The sequence below is a fragment of the Entelurus aequoreus genome, linkage group LG21 (assembly GCF_033978785.1).
Source record: "Entelurus aequoreus isolate RoL-2023_Sb linkage group LG21, RoL_Eaeq_v1.1, whole genome shotgun sequence".
Lineage (NCBI taxonomy): Eukaryota > Metazoa > Chordata > Actinopteri > Syngnathiformes > Syngnathidae > Entelurus > Entelurus aequoreus.
The window spans coordinates 40,099,671-40,121,465 of record NC_084751.1 but is presented as its reverse complement, the minus strand read 5'-3'; the positions used below and the strand labels follow the sequence as shown (position 1 = coordinate 40,121,465).

The following is a 21,795-nucleotide window of genomic DNA, read 5'->3' as shown; positions in this document are numbered from 1 at the left end:
TGTTTTCATCTCATAATTCCACAGTATTCTGGACATCTGTGTTGGTGAATCTTTTGCAATTTGTTTAATGAACAATGGAGACTGCAAAGAAGAAAGTTGTAGGTGGGATCGGTGTATTAGCGGCTGGCTGTAGCAACACAACCAGGAGGACTTTGACTTGGATAGCAGACGCGCTAGCCGCCAAATGCATCTGTGATCGGGTGAAGTCCTTCGTCGCTCCGTCGATCGTTGGAACGCAGGTGAGCACGGGTGTTGATGAGCAGATGAGGGCTGGCTGGCGTAGGTGGAGCGCTAATGTTTTTATCATAGCTCTGTGAGGTCCGGTTGCTAAGTTGCTAAGTTAGCTTCAGCGTCGTTAGCAACAGCATTGTTAGGCTTTGCCAGGCTGAGAATTATTAACCGTGTAGTTACATGTCCATGGTTTAATAGTATTGTTGATCTTCGGTCTATCCTTCCAGTCAGGGATTTATTTATTTTGTTTCTATCTGCATTTGAGCCAGATGCTATCACGTTAGCTCAGTAGCTAAAGTGCTTCGCCGATGTATTGTCGTGGAGATAAAAGTCATTGTGAATGTCCATTTCGCATTCTCGACTCTCATTTTCAAGAGGATATAGTATCCGAGGTGGTTTAAAATACAAATCCGTGATCCACAATAGAAAAAGGAGAGAGTGTGGAATCCAATGAGCCAGCTTGTACCTAAGTTACGGTCAGAGCGAAAAAAGATATGTCTTGCACTGCATTCTAGTCCGTCACTCTAACGTTCCTCATCCACGAATCTTTCATCCTTGCTCAAATTAATGGGGTAAACGTCGCTTTCTCGGTCCGAATCGCTCTAGCTGGGTTGAAAACAATAGGAAAATATGAGGAGGCGAACAACTGACTACGTCACGCTACTTCCGGTAGGGGCAAGGCTTTTTTTTTATCAGAGACCAAAAGTTGCGAACTTTATCGTCGTTGTTCTATACTAAATCCTTTCAGCAAAAATATGGCAATATCGCGAAATGATCAAGTATGACACATAGAATGGATCTGCTATCCCTGTTTGAATAAAAAAAATTCATTTCAGTAGGCCTTTAATGCGCTTTATATAGACCCGCTCATCGGCAGTGCGCCTTTTAATCCGGTGCGCCCTTAGGTCTGAAAAATAGGGTAAATCGCATTAGATTGTGCATGTCGTACGGGTCCAGTGCCATTTGAATACGCTGCTTCTATTCTTTCCAAGATTGTTTGATGCTGGTAATTTGCATATTAATTTAGACCGTGCAAGCTTTATCAGATTATTATATTGGAGCAACATGCAGCCGTCCCTAGTTACTAGGGAGAGCTTACTGTGACTATTGCAACCGCATTATAAAAAAAGGTTTCGTCCAAATCTTGTTGACCCTGACCCGGTCAAATGGAAACCGATGTTATTCAGGTGGATTATTCAGTCGCGTATTCTCATTTCTACTTTTGTGAGACCACAAATTCCCTTATTGAACAAAAAGGCGCCGTCGTGGATTCAAGTTGATTACATGTAGTTAGGAGACATGTTTCTTTGCTTTGAAATTCAATCCCATCCATTTTCACTCCCTGTAAGTGCCTGTATGAAATTGTATCTCATCTATCAGGAGTGAAATGGGAGTCATTCTCGCTCTCTTCCTCCCGAGCTACTCTAATAGCCTGTAGGCCCTATATTTGGTCCGAAGCTGCCTGAACTCCTGTGCTTCAAGGACGATGCGTACTGGAGACAACACTCATCTGTATCAAAGATATATGTGCACAGATGTCGGTCCTTAGGGTTTCATACAAAAAAGTCACTCATTTGAAATACTCTACAATGATGACTCATAGGTAGCTGGTAAAACTACCAAAGAAAAATATGTGTTGTCGTATCTGTTGTTTCCTGCACAATAGAGTCAACCTATAGTCCTGCTGACAAACAAAAGGATTAACCGATCAACCGACTGACCAACATGTTATCCTGCCAACAAACAAACAAGCGAGCCAAACAACTAACTCTGCTAAGGATTGAACTAAACAACTGTCCGACCAATATTCCTACAAACCACCAAGCCAACAAACGGACCAACCAACATCAGGGTTTCCCCTTTAAGCAATTGACCGTGGCGGTGCGCCACGTCAAAATAAAATAAATGCCTTAAACTTAAAAATTATTTATTATAATTAAAGTAATATAATGTAATGTAGTTCATATCCTAGTCGTGGAACTGTGGACCAGCTCTATACTCTCGGCAGGGTCCTTGAGGGTGCATGGGAGTTTGCCCAACCAGTCTACATGTGCTTTGTGGACTTGGAGAAGGCATTTGACCGTGTAGCCCAGGAAGTCCTGTGGGGAGTGCTCAGAGAGTATGGGGTATCGGACTGTCTGATTGTGTATGATCAGTGTCAGAGCTTGGTCCGCATTGCCGGCAATAAGTCGGACCCGTTTCCAGAGAGGGTTGGACAGAATTTCTAGGCGCAGTCAGGGCGTTGAGGGGATCTGGTTTGGTGGCTGCAGGATTAGGTCTCTGCTTTTTGCAGATGATGTGGTCCTGATGGCTTCATCTGGCAAGGATCTTCAGCTCTCACTGGATCGGTTCGCAGCCCAGTGTGAAGCGACTGGGGTGGGAATCAGCACCTCAAAGTCCGAGTCCATGGTTCTCGCCCGGAAAAGGGTGGAGGGCCATCTCCGGGTTGGGGAGGAGATCTTTCCCCAAGAGTTCAAGTACCTCGCAGCCTTATTCACGAGTGAGGGAAGAGTGGTTCCTGAGATCGACGTGCGGCGTCTTCAGTAATGCGGACGCTATATCGATCCGTTGTGGTGAAGAAGGAGCTCAGCTGTTCGATCTACGTTCCCATCTTCACCTATGGTCATGAGCTTTGGGTTATGACCGAAAGGACAAGATCACGGGTACAAGCGGCCGAAATGAGTTTCCTCCGCCGGGTGGCGGGGCTCTCCCTTAGAGATAGGGTGAGAATCTCTGTCATCCGGGGGGAGCTCAAAGTAAAGCCGCTGCTCTTCCACATCGAGAGGACCCAGATGAGGTGGTTTGGGCATCTGGTCAGGATGCCACCCGAACACCTAGGGAGGTGTTACGGGTACGTCCAACCGGTAGGAGGCCACGTGGAAGACCCAGGACACGTTGGGAAGACTATGTCTCCCGGCTGGCCAGGGAACGCCTCGGGATCCCCCGGGAGGAGCTGGACGAAGTGGCTGGGGAGAGGGAAGTCTGGGTTTCTGCTGCCCCCACAACCCAACCTAGGATAAGCGGAAGAAGATGGATGGATAGTCCAGAAGAAGTCACACAAAGTTCTCTTTTGAACTTTAATTGCCAATCTTATGCTAACAACATGTCCAATTCCACCACGCATTCCCCCGTGCACGCACAGTCGCCTCAGTGCTTCGCTCACAGATACACAACACTTTCTCATTCTCCGCCAACATGGTGTGTTCACAACCATGAACATGAATCACACATGAAACTTTGACACCAGCAAGTGATTACAGTATATATGGATAGCCTATTATTTGCATATAACTAAAGTCCAACAGAGAGCCAGCAGTTGTGTAGAGTAGCCCGCATACAGCCAATTTGTGCCTCCTCGGATAAAGTAGCGCTTCAGCAGCTTCTGTCTGAGCGTGGGAAGAATGTAAACATGCAAATTTTTTTTTCAACAAAAAGTACGCCGACAAATTGCTAACAACACCATCTGTAATGAGATGAGTAATGAATCAGGTTTCTGAATCTTGAAGTGAAGTTAAAGTTAAAGTACCAATGATTGTCACACACACACTATGTGTGGTGAAATTTGTCCTCTGCATGTGACCCATCCCCTGGGAGGTGAGGGGAGCAGTGGGCAGCAGCGGTGGCCGCGCCCGGGAATCATTTTTGGTGATTTAACCCCCAATTCCAACCCTTGATGCTGAGTGCCAAGCAGGGATGTAATGGGTTCCAATTTTATAGTCTTTGGTATGACTCTGCCAGGGTTTGAACTCACAAACCTACCGATCTCAGGGCGGACAGTCTAACCACTAGGCCACTGAGTGGTATTTGAAAAGTGTTACCAAACATTAGCTTACTATCAGTAAATGTATGTACAGAACATGATGCATGCTTACACAGGAATAATCCAAACAAGCTTGGATAATAATTTTGCTCCATTAAATCATATACATTTTGAAGTGAAATCCAGTGCTTTGTGTCCGTTTTAAAGTGTCATGTTAATCTTTTTTGAAATTTCCTTTACACAACATATTACAAATACACCTTGTACACAGTATAAACACTGTTAAAAAATACACAGTAAAAACATCGAGCAACAATTACAATATATGGGCGGCGTGGCTCAGTTGGTGTGGGCGGCGTGGCTTGGTTTGTAGAGCAGCCAGCAACTTGAGGGTTCCAGGTTCGATCCCTGCTTCCGCCATCTTAGTCACTGCCGTTGTGTCCTTGGGCAAGACACTTTACCCACCTGCTCCCAGTGCCACCCACACTGGTTTAAATGTAACTTAGATATTGGGTTTCACTATGTAAAAGCGCTTTGAGTCACTAGAAAAAAGCGCTATATAAATATAATTCACTTCACTTCACTTCTGCTTTTCCTGGCAACATTGCAATAACATAAAACTAGTCACGTGATGTCCCAAGCTCTATTGTGACTTAGAGATCGATTAAAGGTGCAGAAATTTTTTTTGCAGTACAGTTTTTGATTAGAGCATACACCAGTTATTTAACCCTTGTGTAATGTTCATATTGTTGTTACTCAGCCAGCGTTTGTGGGTCTGATGTACCCGTTGCATTTTGTGGCTTTTAATGCCTCACAATCAAACACTTTTAAAGGCCTACTGAAACCCACTACTACCGACCACGCAGTCTGATAGTTTATATATCAATGATGAAATCTTAACATTGCAACACATGCCAATACGGCCGGGTTAACTTATAAAGTGCAATTTTAAATTTCCCGCTAAACTTCCGGTTGAAAACGCCTTTGGATGATGACGTATGCGCGTGACGTAGCCAGTAAAACAGATGTATCGTACCCCATTGAAAACAATACAAAATAGCTCTGTTTTCATCTCATAATTCCACAGTATTCTGGAAATCTGTGTTGGTGAATCTTTTGCAATTTGTTCAAAGAACAATGAAGACTGCAAAGAAGAAAGTTGTAGGTGGGATCGGTGTATTAGCGGCTGGCTGTAGCAACACAACCAGGAGGACTTACTTGGATAGCAGACGCGCTAGCCGACGCTAGCCGACGCTAGCCGCCAACCGCACGGATGATCGGGTGAAGTCCTTCGTCGCGCCGTCGATCGCTGGAACGCAGGTGAGCACGGGGGTTGATGAGCAGATGAGGGCTGGCTGGCGTAGGTGGAGCGCTAATGTGTTTATCATAGCTCTGTGAGGTCCCATTATACTAAGTTAGCTTCAATGGCGTCGTTAGCAACAGCATTTTTAAGCTTCGCCAAGCTGGAAAGCATTAACCGTGTATTTACATGTTCATGGTTTAATAGTATTGTTGATTTTCTGTCTATCCTTCCAGTCAGGGGTTTATGTATTTTGTTTCTACCTGCATTTGAGCCCGATGCTATCACGTTAGCTCCCTAGCTAAGTTAGCTTCAATGGCGTCGTTAGCAACAGCATTGTTAAGCTTCGCCAGGCTGGAAAGCATTAACCGTGTATTTACATGTCCATGGTTTAATAGTATTGTTGATCTTCTGTCTATCCTTCCAGTCAGGGATTTATTTATTTTGTTTCTCCGTAGCTGTCCGAATCGCTCTAGCTGCATCGAAAACAATAGGAAAATATGAGGAGATGATCAACTGACTACGTCACGCTACTTCCGGTAGGGGCAAGGCTTTTTTTTATCAGAGACCAAAAGTTGTGAACTTTATTGTCGTTGTTCTCTACTAAATCCTTTCAGCAAAAATATGGCAATATCGCAAAATGATCAAGTATGACACATAGAATGGATCTGCTATCCCCGTTTAAATAAAAAAAAATTCATTTCAGTAGGCCTTTAAGTTAAAATACTGAACAGATGTTTACCTTATCCCAATAAACATCTGTTCAGTATTTTAACATAAAAGTGTTTGATTGTGAGGCATTAAAAGCCACAAAATGCAACGGGTCCATCAGACCCACAAACGCTGGCTGAGTAACAATAGGAACGTTGCACGGAAAATTTCTTTGCCAGTTTCTGCATCCCACAGGGATTCTTCTTTTGTGTTTCTGCACCTGCGGTTCCCACACAAGGTTGCAACATTGTCTGCTCTCATTTTCTCGCACATTTGACCCTCTGATGTTAAGTGTACCTACACTCTGTCCTCCTCCTGTCTAGGCCTGCTGTGTGTGTGTGTGTGTGGGGGGGGGGGGATACACAGAACATCAATTTCCACACTTCTATTAGCCCCGGGTCCAGTGGACCCGGATATCTTATACACTACCGTTCAAAAGTTTGGGGTCACCCAAACAATTTTGTGAAATAGCCTTCATTTCTAAGAACAAGAATAGACTGTCGAGTTTCAGATGAAAGTTCTCTTTTTCTGGCCATTTTGAGCGTTTAATTGACCCCACAAATGTGATGCTCCAGAAACTCAATCTGCTCAAAGGAAGGTCAGTTTTGTAGCTTCTGTAACGAGCTAAATTGTTTTCAGATGTGTGAACATGATTGCACAAGGGTTTTCTAATCATCAATTCGCCTTCTGAGCCAATGAGCAAACACATTGTACCATTAGAACACTGGAGTGATAGTTGCTGGAAATGGGCCTCTATACACCTATGTAGATATTGCACCAAATTTGCAGCTAGAATAGTCATTTACTACATTAGCAATGTATAGAGTGTATTTCTTTAAAGTTAAGACTAGTTTAAAGTTATCTTCATTGAAAAGTACAGTGCTTTTCCTTCAAAAATAAGGACATTTTAATGTGACCCCAAAGTTTTGAACAGTAGTGTATGTAATAGAAATGTGTAGGGGGGGTGTATGGTGTGTGGTCATTAAATATGTATTCTGATATATTTTCTTCACAGAAAATTATCCAAAGTCAGTGAGTCTCAGTTTGAAAAATTAATTAATTGTATCATTTTTCTTGTAATAAAAAATGAAAACGGGTCCCACAGACTCCCGAACACCACACAAGGGTTTGTTTTATTTTTATGAGACTGAATTTTTTTTATAAGCTGTAAACAATAATCATATCTTTTTTTTTTAAATACTTCTTGAAATGTTTCACTCTGTTTGAGGTGAAGACCAATATGGGCTTCCGATTATTACGAGGTGATGGTGGGTGGCGTAGCCGAACCAGTTAAGAACCACGAAGTCAAGATGATTAAAAATGACAGGCATGAAACCATTGCCTCTTCGGTTAATTAACTTCAAAATGACAAAAACTTCATCTATTTTCTCCTCCGACCTCAGGTCATGCGCCTTCTCTTGCTGCAGCCTCAACTGGCTGTCAAGTCCAACAATACGATGTAGAACGCACAGCTGGTCACCCTCAAGGACAGTCACGCCATAAAGAGGTCGGTCTTTGCAGTTAGGACGCACTCCTGGAGACTAACAAATGACCATGACATGCTGAGAATTATAACACTACAGATGTGGGACCTCAGGAACACTCAGTCGTGAGATATGACACATTAGAGAAGTCCCTTCAGGATCCATAAGATGCTACTTAACCATGAGTAGCCTACATGAAACACCCTTGAAATACTTGTGTTTTTCTAATGCTGTTAATGAATCAATACATGGTGTTGTATCACCTTGACGAGTACATAATATGCAGTGGTATTGAAATATCTCTTTCAGCACGTTCTTTCATAACAGCCGCAACCCCCCCAATCGCACGGTGCCCCCCCCCCCCCCCCCCCCCCCCGAGGAGGGCCCGCCCCACTATTTGAGAAGGACTGTGTTAAGATGACAGCAGACAATATCTAATTTGACTTTTAACTAGAGATGTCCGATAATATCGGCCGATAAATGCTTTAAAATGTAATATCGGAAATTATCGGTATCGGTTTCAAAAAGTAAAATGTATGACTTTTTAAAACGCCGCTGTACGGAGTGGTACACGGACGTAGGGAGAAGTACAGAGCGCCAATAAACCTTAAAGGCACTGCCTTTGCGTGCCGGCCCAATCACAAAATACTTACGGCTTTTCACACACACAAGTGAATGCAACGCATACTTGGTCAACAGCCATACAGGTCACACTGAGGGTGTCCGTATAAACAACTTTAACACTGTTACAAATATGCGCCACACTGTGAACCCACACCAAACAAGAATGACCAACACATTTCGGGAGAACATCCGCACCGTAACACAACATAAACACAACAGAACAAATACCCAGAACCCCTTGCAGCAATAACTCTTCCGGGACGCTACAATATACACCCCCGCTACCCTCTACCCCCCCCCCTCCCCCCACCTCAACCCCGCCCACCTCAACCTCCCAAATTCCAAGCTGCTGTTTTGAGGTAGGTTAAAAAAAATAATGCACTTTGTGACTTCAATAATAAATATGGCAGTGCCATGTTGGCATTTTTTTCCATAACTTGAGTTGATTTATTTTGGAAAACCTTGTTACATTGTTTAATGCATCCAGCGGGGCATCACAACTAAATTAGGCATAATAATGTGTTAATTCCACGACTGTATATATCGGTATCGGTTGATATCGGAATCGGTAATTAAGAGTCGGACAATATCGGAATATCGGATATCGGCAAAAAAGCCATTATCGGACATCTCTACTTTTAACCATAGACATATTGATCATAATTCCAATATCATTTTGAAAAGTGGGCCCACAATAACGTACTTCTCTAGGGATGTAACGATAAACGATCTTGATAATACTCCCAACAGTTAGCATTACTGCTGTAAATTAAAATGATCATAAAACTGTGATTGATAAACTCACAGACAAATTATATTAATGCTGATGGCAGGCGAGCTAGCGTCAATGTGAACATTATTACAAGAGACATTATTACATGTCATATTTTAACCTAAATTTGTATTAAAAAAATATTTATCAATTATTTTAGTAATCCAACAATCTTTTGATTACCGTATTTTCCGGACCATAGGGCGCACAGGATTATAAAGCACACTGCCGATGAGCGGGTCTAGTCAGGTTCTATTTTCATACAAAAGGCGCACTGGATTATAGGGCGCGTTAAAGGGGTAATATTATCTAATTTTTTTTCTAAATGTAAACCACTTCCTTGTGGTCTACATAACATGTAATGGTGGTTCTTTGGTCAAAATGTTGCATAGATTATGTTTTACAGATCATCTTCAAGTCGCTTTCTGACAGTTGCTTCAGGATGCACCGTTTTGTGGCCGGTCTTTACGTGGCTCACCTTCGACAGCGTCTTTTCTCCGTCATCTTTGTTGTAGCGGTGTAGCGTGCAAGGACGGGTGTGGAAGAAGTGTCAAAATTGATTGATTGATTTAAACTTTTATTAGTAGATTGCACAGTTCAGTACATATTCCGTATAATTGACCACTAAATGGTAACACCCGAATAAGTTTTTCAACTTGTTTAAGTCGGGGTCCACGTAATCAATTCATGGTAAAAAGATGTTTTAATGACATTCAGACTTTACTTAAATCAATAACGGAGCATCTCCTCATCCGTGGCTCACTAGTGCAATAACGATGCTGGAAATGTGTCCCGTGAAAAACTGTCCGACCGGAACTCTCTAATAACTAAAGTTTCTTGGGTGAATAATGTAAACTCACCACACCGGTATGTTTTAGTGCTTTCATGGCGAGTTTACTGACAGATATAAGTAAGAACTTTACACTACTTTATATTAGAAATGCGGTCCTTATCTTCCATAACAGGAAGATAGAGAAAAAGAAGAAGCTTATCGACCATCAGCACGGACTACAAAGGCGGATGCGCGCAAATTTTCAGGATTAATGCAGATCCCAAATACAGATCAGCAGATACCAGAAGGTAAGAAAAGTTGCTTTTGTATAATATTGCAAAACAAAACGCCAGATAATGTCTTACCTTATACACACACCATAATAATACTCGTATGTTGAAGCACAGTACAATCCATCAAGCGGTGCGGCTTCGTAGCTTACTAAAGTCGTACTAAAACATTTTGATAGATTTTTGAGCACCGTGTGGAATGTTCTTTATTTTCAATGGAACATATAACATTTTGGTGTTGTTTACTTGAGTCATATTGCAGTCTACACGTATCTCTTATGTGTGACTGCCATCTACTGGTCACACTTATCATTACACCATGTACCAAATAAAATAGCTTCGAGGTCGGTAAGCACAACCAGAATTATCCCGTACATTAGGCACACCGGGTTATAAGGCGCACTGTCGAGTTTTGAGAAAATGAAAGGATTTTAAGTGCGCCTTACAGTCCAAAAATTCGGTAGTTTGTTCGATTAAACAAGCAATCGGATAAAACACGCTTATATTTGTATCTTGTATCTTGGACGGCCAGAATTACACAGCCTTGCTTTGAATTACAACTCCTGAACTTGGCTACATTGGCCGTCTGTGTGCTATCATTTAAAAAAAATCAATATGGTTCCAGGTCGGTCACTAGGATATAACATTTAAAGATCTGTTAGGAATTGATAGTGATTCTATAAAGATTGCTTTCTACACAGATACTCTACTGTCTATACAGTTGTATGAAAGGTTCTTATTCAAAAGTATACCAGACAAAGGTTATCAGGCTTTATGGCTGACTGGTATGTCGTATGCCACCTGAGCCAAGCGAAGGATTAGTTGGCTTCAAAGGGCCACGGCCCACAAGTCAAAATGTAGTCAGCGTTTAATGAGGGAAGGTAGACCAATTCTAGCGCATAGGTTGGCCAATAAAATACATCCGCAATAAACACACACTTGCCACAGTGATAATTATAAGGACTCCCTTTAAAGGCACTTTTTTTCAGACAGGCTGAGAGCAGCCTTGGCAACAGTTCTAGGAAGAGACAATAGAGATGTCTGCAGGGGGAAGCTCATCAACAACCTCCTCTTCCTTGGGAGAAAAAGAAGAATGCATGCAACACTTGCTATACATAACGGAAATATAAACGCACAAGTTTAGTTTTTGTTCCCATTTTTTCATGAGCTGAATTCAGTAGTATTTTTTGTCAAATATTGTTGAAAAATCTGTCACAGTATGTGTTAGCCAAGAATAATCTATCCCCCCTCATAGGTGTGGCATGTCGAGATGCTGATTAGACAGTATGATTTCTTGCACAGGTGTGCCTTGGGCTGGCAACGATAAAAGGCAACGCCGACATGTGCAGTTTTGTCACAGCGCGGTGCCAGAAATGTCGCAAGTGCTGAGGAAGCATGAGTTTAGCATACTGACTGCACTGGAACTGATGTCCATAAATTAAATGGTCATTTCTCTACCATATGCCGTCTCCAAAGGTGTTATAAAAAAAATATGCATATGCATTTATTATTTTATTATATTTTTTTATATTTATAAAAAAATAATACACAATAACCAAATGAAAATATAAATATATACAGCTTTCCTTTTTTTTTAATCTTTTTTTTTTTTTTTTTAAAGGTAATTTAGAGAATATGGCATTACATCCAACCAGCCTTACATCCACAAACCACGAGTTGAGCTTATAAAAGACGGGAGATAAAATAGTGTTTTCTTTCCTGCCTTAGATTATTAATTAGCTTTGCAGAAATAAAAATTCAAAGGAAGAAAGAATGCCTACCACAAAAGGCGAGCTAAGTAAATATGTTTCACATTCAGTGGGTGTATTATTTTAGGGATGGGTGATATGGCCTAAAACACAGTTTTTTAACCAGAGTGCCGAGGGCCCATTATTGCCCATTAGAGCAGGCCTGCGCTATTATTTTGCCTCGGGGGGCCAAATTTAGAGAAAAAAAATGTGTCTGGGGGCCGGTATATACCATACCATACCAGCTTTACTTATAAATCCCTTTAAAAACAACCACAGTTGAAAAACAAAGGGCTGTACACCACAAAGAAATAAAGGCAAAGGACAGACTAAAAAATAAAATTCAAAACAGAAGTAAAATACACATTAAAAAAGCAAATACAAAATTACCCTAAGAACAATTTTGTGAGATAAAAAGCAGTTAAAAGTTAAAAACAGTTAAAAAAGTTAAAAGTTAAAAACAGTTTAATCTATTCTCTATATCTATTCTCTATATCTATTTTTAGGAACACTAATACAAAACCTCACAATAATGTCTGAATGCTAAAAACGTTATGACAGACCGCCTTAAAAAACGGATTGGAATTTAAATTTTTTTACTGAATGAGACACCCAGAATATACCTGAAAAAAAAGAATGCGGGATTTACAATATTAACTATGACAAATAAAACACTGAATATTGACAACATATGAACGTCACACCCCCTCTCGATCGACATATTTTACAATCAAGCCACAAAAATGCAACAAACACAGCGGAATATGAACGCGAAGGGTAAAAAAAAAAAAACTACAATCTGATATATCTGATATATCACTAAGCTTTTAGAACCCGCATTTCAGGCTGGCCGCTCTGGAAACACTCTGTGGAAAAGCTCCCCACCCACACTGCTTGGTGCTAGGGCTGGGCGATATATCGAATATACTCGATACATCGCAGATTTGTCTCTGTGCGATACAGAAAATGACTATATTGTGATATTGGAGTATACGTTCTCACGCAGTTGCTTTTAGCTGCGGGCATTACACTACAGGCTCTTCTCACTCTTTCTTGTCTCCCCTTCTCACAGAGACATAAAACAAGCGCACCTTCTTACATACGTCACATACTGTTAAATCAATAATAGAGCAGCATCTTCTCATCCGTGGCTCACTAGTGCAAAAACGGCAGAAATGCGTCCCGTGAAAAACCAATAACTAAAGTCCTTAGGTGAATTATGCAAACTCACTACACCGGTAGTTTTTAGCGCTTCCATAACGAGATATAAGTTAGAACTTTACACGACTTTATATTAGAAATGGAAACAGCAGAGGGTGAATGTCCCATAACAACAAGATAATGAAAAAGAAGAAGCTTATCGACTACGTTATTGGCACGGAATACAGTGGCGGAGGTGCGTAAATTTTCAGGACTTATGCAGATCTCAAATACACATCAGCAGGTATCAGAAGATAAGAAAAGTTGCTATTGCATAATATTGTGGAACAAAACGCCAGATAATAAGTCTGCTAATGGGTGCCATTTTGCGGTCCTTATACACACACCATAGTAATACTTGTATCTCTGACTACGGTAGCCGTAATGGGCCGGCAATCCATCAAGCGGTGTGGCTTCAAAGTCATACTAAAACATTTTGACAGATTTTTGAGTGCCGTGTCATAATGTTCTATATTCTCAATGGAACATTTAAAGTTTTGGTGCTGTTTACTGGCGTCTTATTGCAGTCTACACGTATATCTTATGTGTGACTGCCATCTACTGGTCACACTTTTCATTACACCATGTGCTCCCTATAATCCCAAAAATACGGTACTTGCCAAATTAACTGGTAACATATTATAAATAAATGAAAATGTTCATTCTAATGAAAAAAAAATAATGGTATTTTTTATTCTAAGTTGTTTTTTAAGAAAATAATGATATGATTGCAACGATAAGATCAAGTCAGAAGTCATTTGTATTCTCCACACAGAACAGAAAGACGAGCTGATGATGGAAATATCTGCTAAACAAATAACCTTGTCATTATAGAGTAACTTCTCAATATTAACCAGGACGTTATGTTCAGTTCTGTTTTGTTCTTTTCTGCCGTCATGCAGAGTGGATTCTGACACAAATAGGCCAGCGCCTGGGTTTGATACTTCAGCTTAAAAGAGTTTAGTAACCTGACGGTTTGTCACCTCTCAAGCATGACGTCCAAATGCGTTCTCAATGTGCCTGACTCACAGCTGGCTTGTGCAGCTCAGTTACTGCATGCAGATTATAGTTTTCTCACTATGATGCCATTCTAGTGCATATATTACAAAAATACATTTTGATTAGCATGAAAATGTGTTTAATAGAACTATAACTATCTCAACTGATATTGATATTTAGTGTTAGTTTTCTTAGTTTGACCACTAAAAACAATTTCAGTAATTGACCAAAGTATGTAGATATAATTTAGTCAGCTATTCCACACTGTAGCTAAAGCAGTGCTTCTCAATTATTTTCTGTTACTAGGAGGAAGAAAACCACCCTCACTCTCTGCAGGTAACTACACGTTATCTGTTGTCTATAAAATTGTTATAAGTACACCTCTGCATAGTATCCTTATCAACATTAAAGAGAAAAATAATAATAAATATAGATCAACTTAGAAACACTAACTTTATTAACATCGGGTTAGTCTGTAACAGAAAAGATTTTAAGTGCATTAATTTGCCGGAAATTTTAAAAATTATATTGTGGAGGGGAGCGTGGCCTGCGGGCCTGCAGCGAAGCGGGGTGTGCCAGGACCGGACTCGAAGTCAGCGACAGGTGCGTAGATGGCCCACCTGGGCCTTGTTATCTAATCACCTGTCGCTCTGTATAAGCAGCAAACCGGGAGGAGAGACGTGATTGGAGCTGGAGCAAGAGGGCGAGCGTGAGCGAGAACACGGACTGAGAGAGAAAAAGGGACAGACCTTGTGCTGGAAAGCAGAATGGTGGAAAACACGGACAATAAAACAGAATTACATCCAGAAACCCGGGCTATCATGTCGGTACTTGGTGATCAGATGAACCCCCTGGAGGGCAACCTCTACATATATATATCCTTATTCAAACTGTAACAATGTTTTGACTTGAACCATTTGATACTGAAAGGTCACATTAAAGGAACTCAATATATAATCAATTTAAATTGATCAGCAACATTAATTTAAGAACACAATGAATACTTACAATACAAAAAATATGCAAAAAGGAGATATAAAGAACATTTATATGAGATTTTTGCTTCTGGTGAGGGCGGTCGCATTTTTTTCTCCTCCCGTCTTCTCCTTGCTTGCTCTCTTTGTCTTGTCTACACTTTTTTTGAAGCCTCTTTCTTTGCGCTGTCCTCCAAATCTAAACATCAGACATGGAATTGATCAGCTGGACTCTCGACTCAATTGGCAAAATCTTTTCGACGAGGAAAAGAGGTTCGGGGGAGCCTGGCTGCCCTGATGGAACTATTGCTGCGGGGTACGTGAGAGATTCCGGGGACAAATGGAGAATCATGTGCCTCTCAGTCCTTTTCATCGAGGACGTGGAAGACATCTACCTATTTGGAACCACGATCGTGGGGCACCTGCTGATTGGGCTGGGCATTGCTCTGGTGTATCGTCAAATTCGTAAGACGATGGCAGCCACTCAAGGAGCCCAAAGGCTGTTTGTCGCAATGGAAGGATTGGGTCGGGCTGTGGGATCACAGTCTGGGGCGATTTCTGAACTGAATCGCAAGATGGATCACATCATGGAGAAGCTTGTTGAAAGGGAAAATTGGATATGGGAGCCAACATGGACGAATAGAACAGAAAAGCCATTGTAATGTCTGCTCGCGGAAAAACAAAAATCCTAATCTACGATTTGACTCCCTCGAATGGCCTTGACGCTGCAACAACAGGAGCAGGCTGTTCTGTAAACATCCCCGAGGACTCTCAAAGATGGACGCTTTTGACCTCCCTCCCTCCTCAACGACACCTGGAAGTCGAACTTTGCTTGCATTGCATGCAGAACGGCCCCGGGCCTATGGACACAACACCACTACACCCAAAGACAATGGGCATATAAATATACACAATGGGCATATAAATATACACAAACACACACCCCACCCCCACCCAACGCCTTCACCACCGCTTCTTAGCCAGTTTTAGACTGGCTAAGAAGTTATTTAGATAATAGACAAGAGTTTGTGGATTTTATGGGTAATACATCTGAACAAATGAGGATTGAACGTGGAATTCCACAAGGTTCGGTTTTGGGACCAAAATTGTTTATTTTATATATTAATGATATATGTGAGGTATCAAAGTTATTGAAATTTGTATTATTTGCGGACGACACCAACTTTTATAGTTCGGGACACGACTTAAAAGCATTATCAAAAATTATTGAACAGGAAATGATTAAACTTAAGAGATGGTTTGATGCCAATAAATTATCATTAAATGTAGAAAAAACAAAGTTCATGATTTTTTGTAAGAGGAAAAGGGAGGAAACGATCAAATTGTCAATAAATGGAATTGATATTGAAAGGGTTTCTGAACTTAGATTTTTAGGAGTGATACTGGATGACGATCTGACATGGAAATCTCATATTGCACATGTACGGAAAAAGATGTCTAAGAGTATTTTTATATTAAATAAGGTAAAATATGTGTTAGATTATAGGGCAATGCGCATATTGTATTGTGCACTTATATTGCCATATATCAGCTACTGTGTGGAAGTGTGGGGGAACACATATAAGAGTAACATAAAGGCATTGTATCAACTACAGAAAAGAGCTATAAGGATTATTCATAAAGTAGATTACTTAGAACACAGTAACATATTATTCATTAATTCAGGTTTATTGAAATTACAGGAGCTAGTAAAGTTACAGACATTATGTGACATGTTTAAGGCTAAAAGCAAAACATTACCAGCAAATTTACAAAAAATGTTTGTCATCACTTCTGAGAATGAAGAGCATAGAAGAAAAGGTCATTTCCAACATCAGTATTCAAGGACAACTTTAAAACAAATGTGTATATCAGTGGTGGGGGTTAAACTATGGAATTCTCTTTATAATGAGATAAAAGATTGTAAAAAAATATTCCAATTGAAAAAATATATATAAAGACAGAACAATAAAATCATATGGACAGCCATAAGTGTTTACATTTTGCTTTATATTTATTAATTTACTTGTTTTTTACCTGGTTTTGTATTTGTTTTGTATCATCCCGTGAGGTGTATATTACTTCTTTTGTTTTTTTGTTCGGTTTGTACTTCATAAAGTTTTGCACTTGTGTTTTTTTTTGTTTTGTTTTGTTTTGTTTTGTTTTGTTTTCGTTATATTTGGATGTAATTGTTGGTTCACATATCATTAAGTAAGACTATGTATTATGTGAAGGGGGCAGGAAAATATAAGATTTTTCTTCATCCTGCTCCTTCTCAGGCATTGGTGTGTAACGGTGTAACTGAATAATTGTGTTATCATTGTCTATCAAAGATGCACATCAATGAAGGAGATAAATAAAAATGAATGAATGAATTCCCCTTCGGGGTGATGGACGGCTGAGTAGCGCTTTATAGCAGCAGGCCGGCCTCCAGTGCCCCAACTCCCCCGCCCCTCTGTTGCGAGTTGTTGTGATTATATGTAACTTGTTTATGTGTGTTATGGCAAATGAGGTTTTTTCCCTTGAACTCAGTCTGGACCCCCTCCCGAGGGTCCAGCCTTTGACTGATATTTTTTACTCCTCCCCCCTTCTCCAATATCACCTTTTTCCCACCTTTCTTAAGGAGCGCCGTAAGTGGCTGTTCTTGTCTCCCTGTAACGTATGTCTGCTCTTAGTGGGACTGTGCCGAAAATTTAATTTCAGTTCTTATATGTCGTGTACATGTTAAAGAATGGACTGTCAGGGTTGCCCCTGACAGTTTGGTTGTGTTTTTAGTTTTTCCTCTATTAGTTGTATTTCCTGTCAGCGCTCTTGTTTTGGTTCTGTTTCCTGTTTGTCTTCCTGAGTGCTGTGTTCCCTCAGCTGTGGCTGATTGGCATTGGGCCACACCTGGTGCCAATCTGCCAGCTGCTATTTATACCTGTCCTGCCCTCCAGTCACTGCTGGATTATTGTAGTGTCATTATAATACTTGTCACTTCTACCCGTCACTATTTGTCGTTGTAGCTCTGTCTACTTTTGTCCACTCCGCTCAAGTTATAGTTCCTTCGTGTCACAGTAAGTGTTTTTGTTTCTTGTCGACAGTTAGCCTTTGTGCTATTTTAGTTGATAGCCTAGTTTGTTCTACGCCTTGTGCGCGCCTTTTGTTTGTTCCCTTTTGTTTGTTTTTTGCCAAAGTCTTTAATTAAATCATGTTTTCTCGCACTATGCCTGCCATCATCTCTGCATCTTGGGGTTCGTCACCAAAAAACCTTGACATGGACAATAATAAAGCCTCCTCATCCTTTTTGCTTTGTTACGGGCAGGATTCAGAGACAGAAGGCTAAGTGCAAGTAAAAATGTTTTAATAAGGACAAACCCCAGAAATGCAACATGGAGGTTGAATGCACAAAAGTCATTGATCCTGATTAGTGATCCCTCCAAGGTGTGACTCGATCACTAATCCGTTGCAAGAGTCATGACAGTTTCATTACAAATGTTATGATTTTAACGATGACGTCACGGTATTTACATTTTTCACGGTTACAGTCCACTTGCATCGGAGCATATGGTGAAGTGACTAATTAGGATCCGGCAGATGGGCTGGAGGTGGAACAGCAGTGTCAGATGTCAGAGTTCTAATCCAGTCTATTTGTGCTCAAAATTCTCACACTCGCTTTATTTCTCTCCAAGCATTTTTTCCTTCGCATCGTTAATGCTTGACATTTTGGAATGATTATGTTTACAAGTAAATGATACACAAAACAAAGAGGAGGAGGAGGAAGTGGAGGAGCGTCAAGCTAAGGCTTCATTAGGAAACTACACTTTCTATTCCAGTCTAACCTAATCCTAGTTCAAGGCAGACTACATGTAATATATAATATTCTAAATTGTTCTTTGAGTGCAACAAGAAAAGCCCAATGTGTTTACCGTATTTTTCGGAGTATAAGTCGCTCGGGAGTATAAGTTGCACCGGCCGAAAATGCATAATAAAGAAGGAAAAAAAACATATATAAGTTGCACTGGAGTATAAGTCGCATTTTTGGGGGAAATTTATTTGATAAAAGCCAACACCAAGAATAGACATTTGAAAGGCAATTTAAAGTAAATAAAGAATAGTGAACAACAGGCTGAATAAGTGTACGTTATATGAGGCATAAATAACCAACTGAGAACGTGCCTGGTATGTTAACGTAACATATTATGGTAAGAGTCATTCAAATAACTATAACATATAGAACATGCTATACGTTTACCAAACAATCTGTCAATCCTAATCGCTAAATCCCATGAAATCTTATACGTCTAGTCTCTTACGTGAATGAGCTAAATAATATTATTTGATATTTTACGGTAATGTGTTAATAATTTCACACATAAGTCGCTCCTGAGTATAAGTCACACCCCCGGCCAAACTATGAAAAAAAAACTGCGACTTATAGTCCGAAAAATACGGTAATTACTTTTAATTTTTGTTTTAATCTTCTAAAATTGTTAATAGAGTGCAGTAAGAAACATATGTTCAATGTATTGTAAGATGTTTTTCTCACGTCGGGGTCGCATGTTGTTGCCAGGATGCAGACGGAACTCCGGAGGCAATGTGCAGGTAAGATCATGATTTATTTACTATAAATCAGTCCAAATCCAAAAAATACAGGAAAATACAAACAAACACAAGAAAAGTGTGCCGATTGCACGGGAAGCTAAGGAAATAGCTAACAGGAAGACTTAGCATTGAATCAGGAATCAAATAGTATACCCACGTAACTGAGTATGGCAAAAAGCAGGAATAAGTAGCAAAACATGATCTGTTGCCCGGATCATGTTTTGTTTAGTTAAAGACTACCTTTGTTCTGTTTCAGCACCCCTGGGTTTGTGTGTTCTTGGTTGCCATGGGTGCTGATTATTTTCGCCTGCCTCTGATTAACCTGCTCAGTGGCCTAGTGGTTAGAGTGTCCGCTCTGAGATCGGTAGGTTGTGAGTTCAAACCCCGGCCGAGTCATACCAAAGACTATAAAAATGGGACCCATTACCTCCCTGCTTGGCACTCAGCATCGAGGGTTGGAATTGGGGGTTAAATCACCAAATATGATTCACGGGCGCGGCCAGCGCTGCTGCTAACTGCTCCCCTCACCTCCCAGGGGGTGATCAAGGGTGATGGGTCAAATGCAGAGAATAATTTCGCCACACCTAGTGTGTGTGTGACAATCATTGGTACTTTAACTTTAACTTTTATTAGTGTTCGGGACACTCACCTGCTCCCAGGCACTAATCAGAGAGCTATTTATTCCTGCTTTTCGCCACACTCAGTCTGGCTGTCTTGTTTGCGCTATGCAACAAGTTGTGTTTTTGATTCCTGTTTCTATGCTATGTGTTCCTGTTAGCTATTTCCTTAGCTTCCCGTGCAATCGGCATGCTTTTCTTGGGTTTGTTTGCATTTTCCTCTATTTTGGGATTTTGACTGATTTATGGTAAATACATCATTGTTAAAGTACCAATGATTGTCACACACACTAGATGTGGTGAAATTATTCTCTGCATTTGACCCATCACCCTTGATCACCCCCTGGCAGGTGAGGGGAGCAGTGGGCAGCAGCGGTGGCCGCGCCCGGGAATGATTTTTGGTGATTTAACCCCCAATTCCAACCCTTGATGCTGAGTGCCAAGCAGGGAGGCAATGGGTTCTATTTTTCATGAACTCACAACCTGCCAGTTTCAAGGCGGACACTCTAACCACAAGATCACTGAGCTGGTTGAGTTGTATTTGTCTTTGGCTGACGTAATTGTACTTAGCATACATACTGTACACATATTTGCCAACCTTGAGACCTCCGATTTCGGGAGGTGGGGGCGTGGTTGGGGGCATGGTTAAGAGGGGAGGAGTATATTTACAGCTAGAATTCAGCAAGTCAAGTATTTCATATATATATATATATATATATATATATATATATATATATATATATATATATATATATATATATATACAGTGGGGCAAAAAAGTATTTAGTCAGCCACCCATTGACAATCAATGGGTGGCTGACTAAATACTTTTTTGCCCCACTGTATATATATATCTACATCCTGAAAATATGCAAACAAAACTGTGTTTAGATAATTGATACTTCAAACTTGCATAAATAAATCTTAAGGAATATAATATAACTTGGCTTCTGAGAGCTTCAAAATGTAATGAATACAATGCTAAAGTTGTTGATAAACAAGCAGTTATTTTAATAATTAAATATGGTCATTTTAAATGAATTATTATGATCATTTAAAATTAATTATTTCAAATGTTTATTTTAATGTATATTTCTATGGCTGGATGTAATAAGGAGTCAGAAAAAATACAAATACAAATACAATTAATTTTGATGTTTTTAGCAAAATATAGTAAAAATGTTTTGTTTTTGTTGTTTTTTTAATTAATAAATATATTTATTTCTAGGTAAGATAAACATAATAATACAATGTATCTCTAGTCTGGATGATTTAGTTCTTGTCACTCTGTTGTCCTCCCGTCTCTTCCCCAAGGATGGCTCCATGAGCTGGGCAAACGCCTGGAGATGCCCTACGTCAACAACACGGTCGGCGGCCCGTCGGTGCGCAGCTCGTACATCGCCGCCCTCTACTTCACCCTCAGCAATCTGACCAGCGTCGGCTTTGGCAACGTGTGTTCTTCTCCATCTGCACCATGCTCATCGGCGGTATGCCGGACGCCTCGTATGGAATAACGTGATTGGGCAGGCACGCTGTTTATATCGTGGGAAAGCGGACATGAAAAAAGGCTGTCCGCACTCAGGTCCGCATGGAGCTGGAGGGGGCGTGGCCTCCAGCTCCGGCTGAAAACCGGGAGATTTTCGGGAGAATATTTGTCCCGGGAGGTTTTCGGGAGAGGCGCTGAATTTCGGGAGTCTCCCGGAAAATCCGGGAGGGTTGGCAAGTATGA

General features: G+C 40.7%; 1 protein-coding gene across 2 annotated transcripts in view; it reads right to left on the bottom strand.

The window, feature by feature from the left end:
- Window positions 1-21,795, bottom strand: part of phf24 (PHD finger protein 24) — a 106,783-nt gene that overhangs the window by 66,424 nt on the left and 18,564 nt on the right. The window contains exon 1 of one of the 2 annotated variants that reach the window (XM_062032138.1): window positions 9,361-9,378. The exons of the other annotated variant lie outside the window; for it this stretch is intronic. The gene's annotated coding sequence lies outside the window, so the exon portion shown is untranslated. Of the gene's footprint in view, window positions 1-9,360; window positions 9,379-21,795 lie in introns of those variants that run through there. 2 annotated transcript variants of the gene reach the window in all.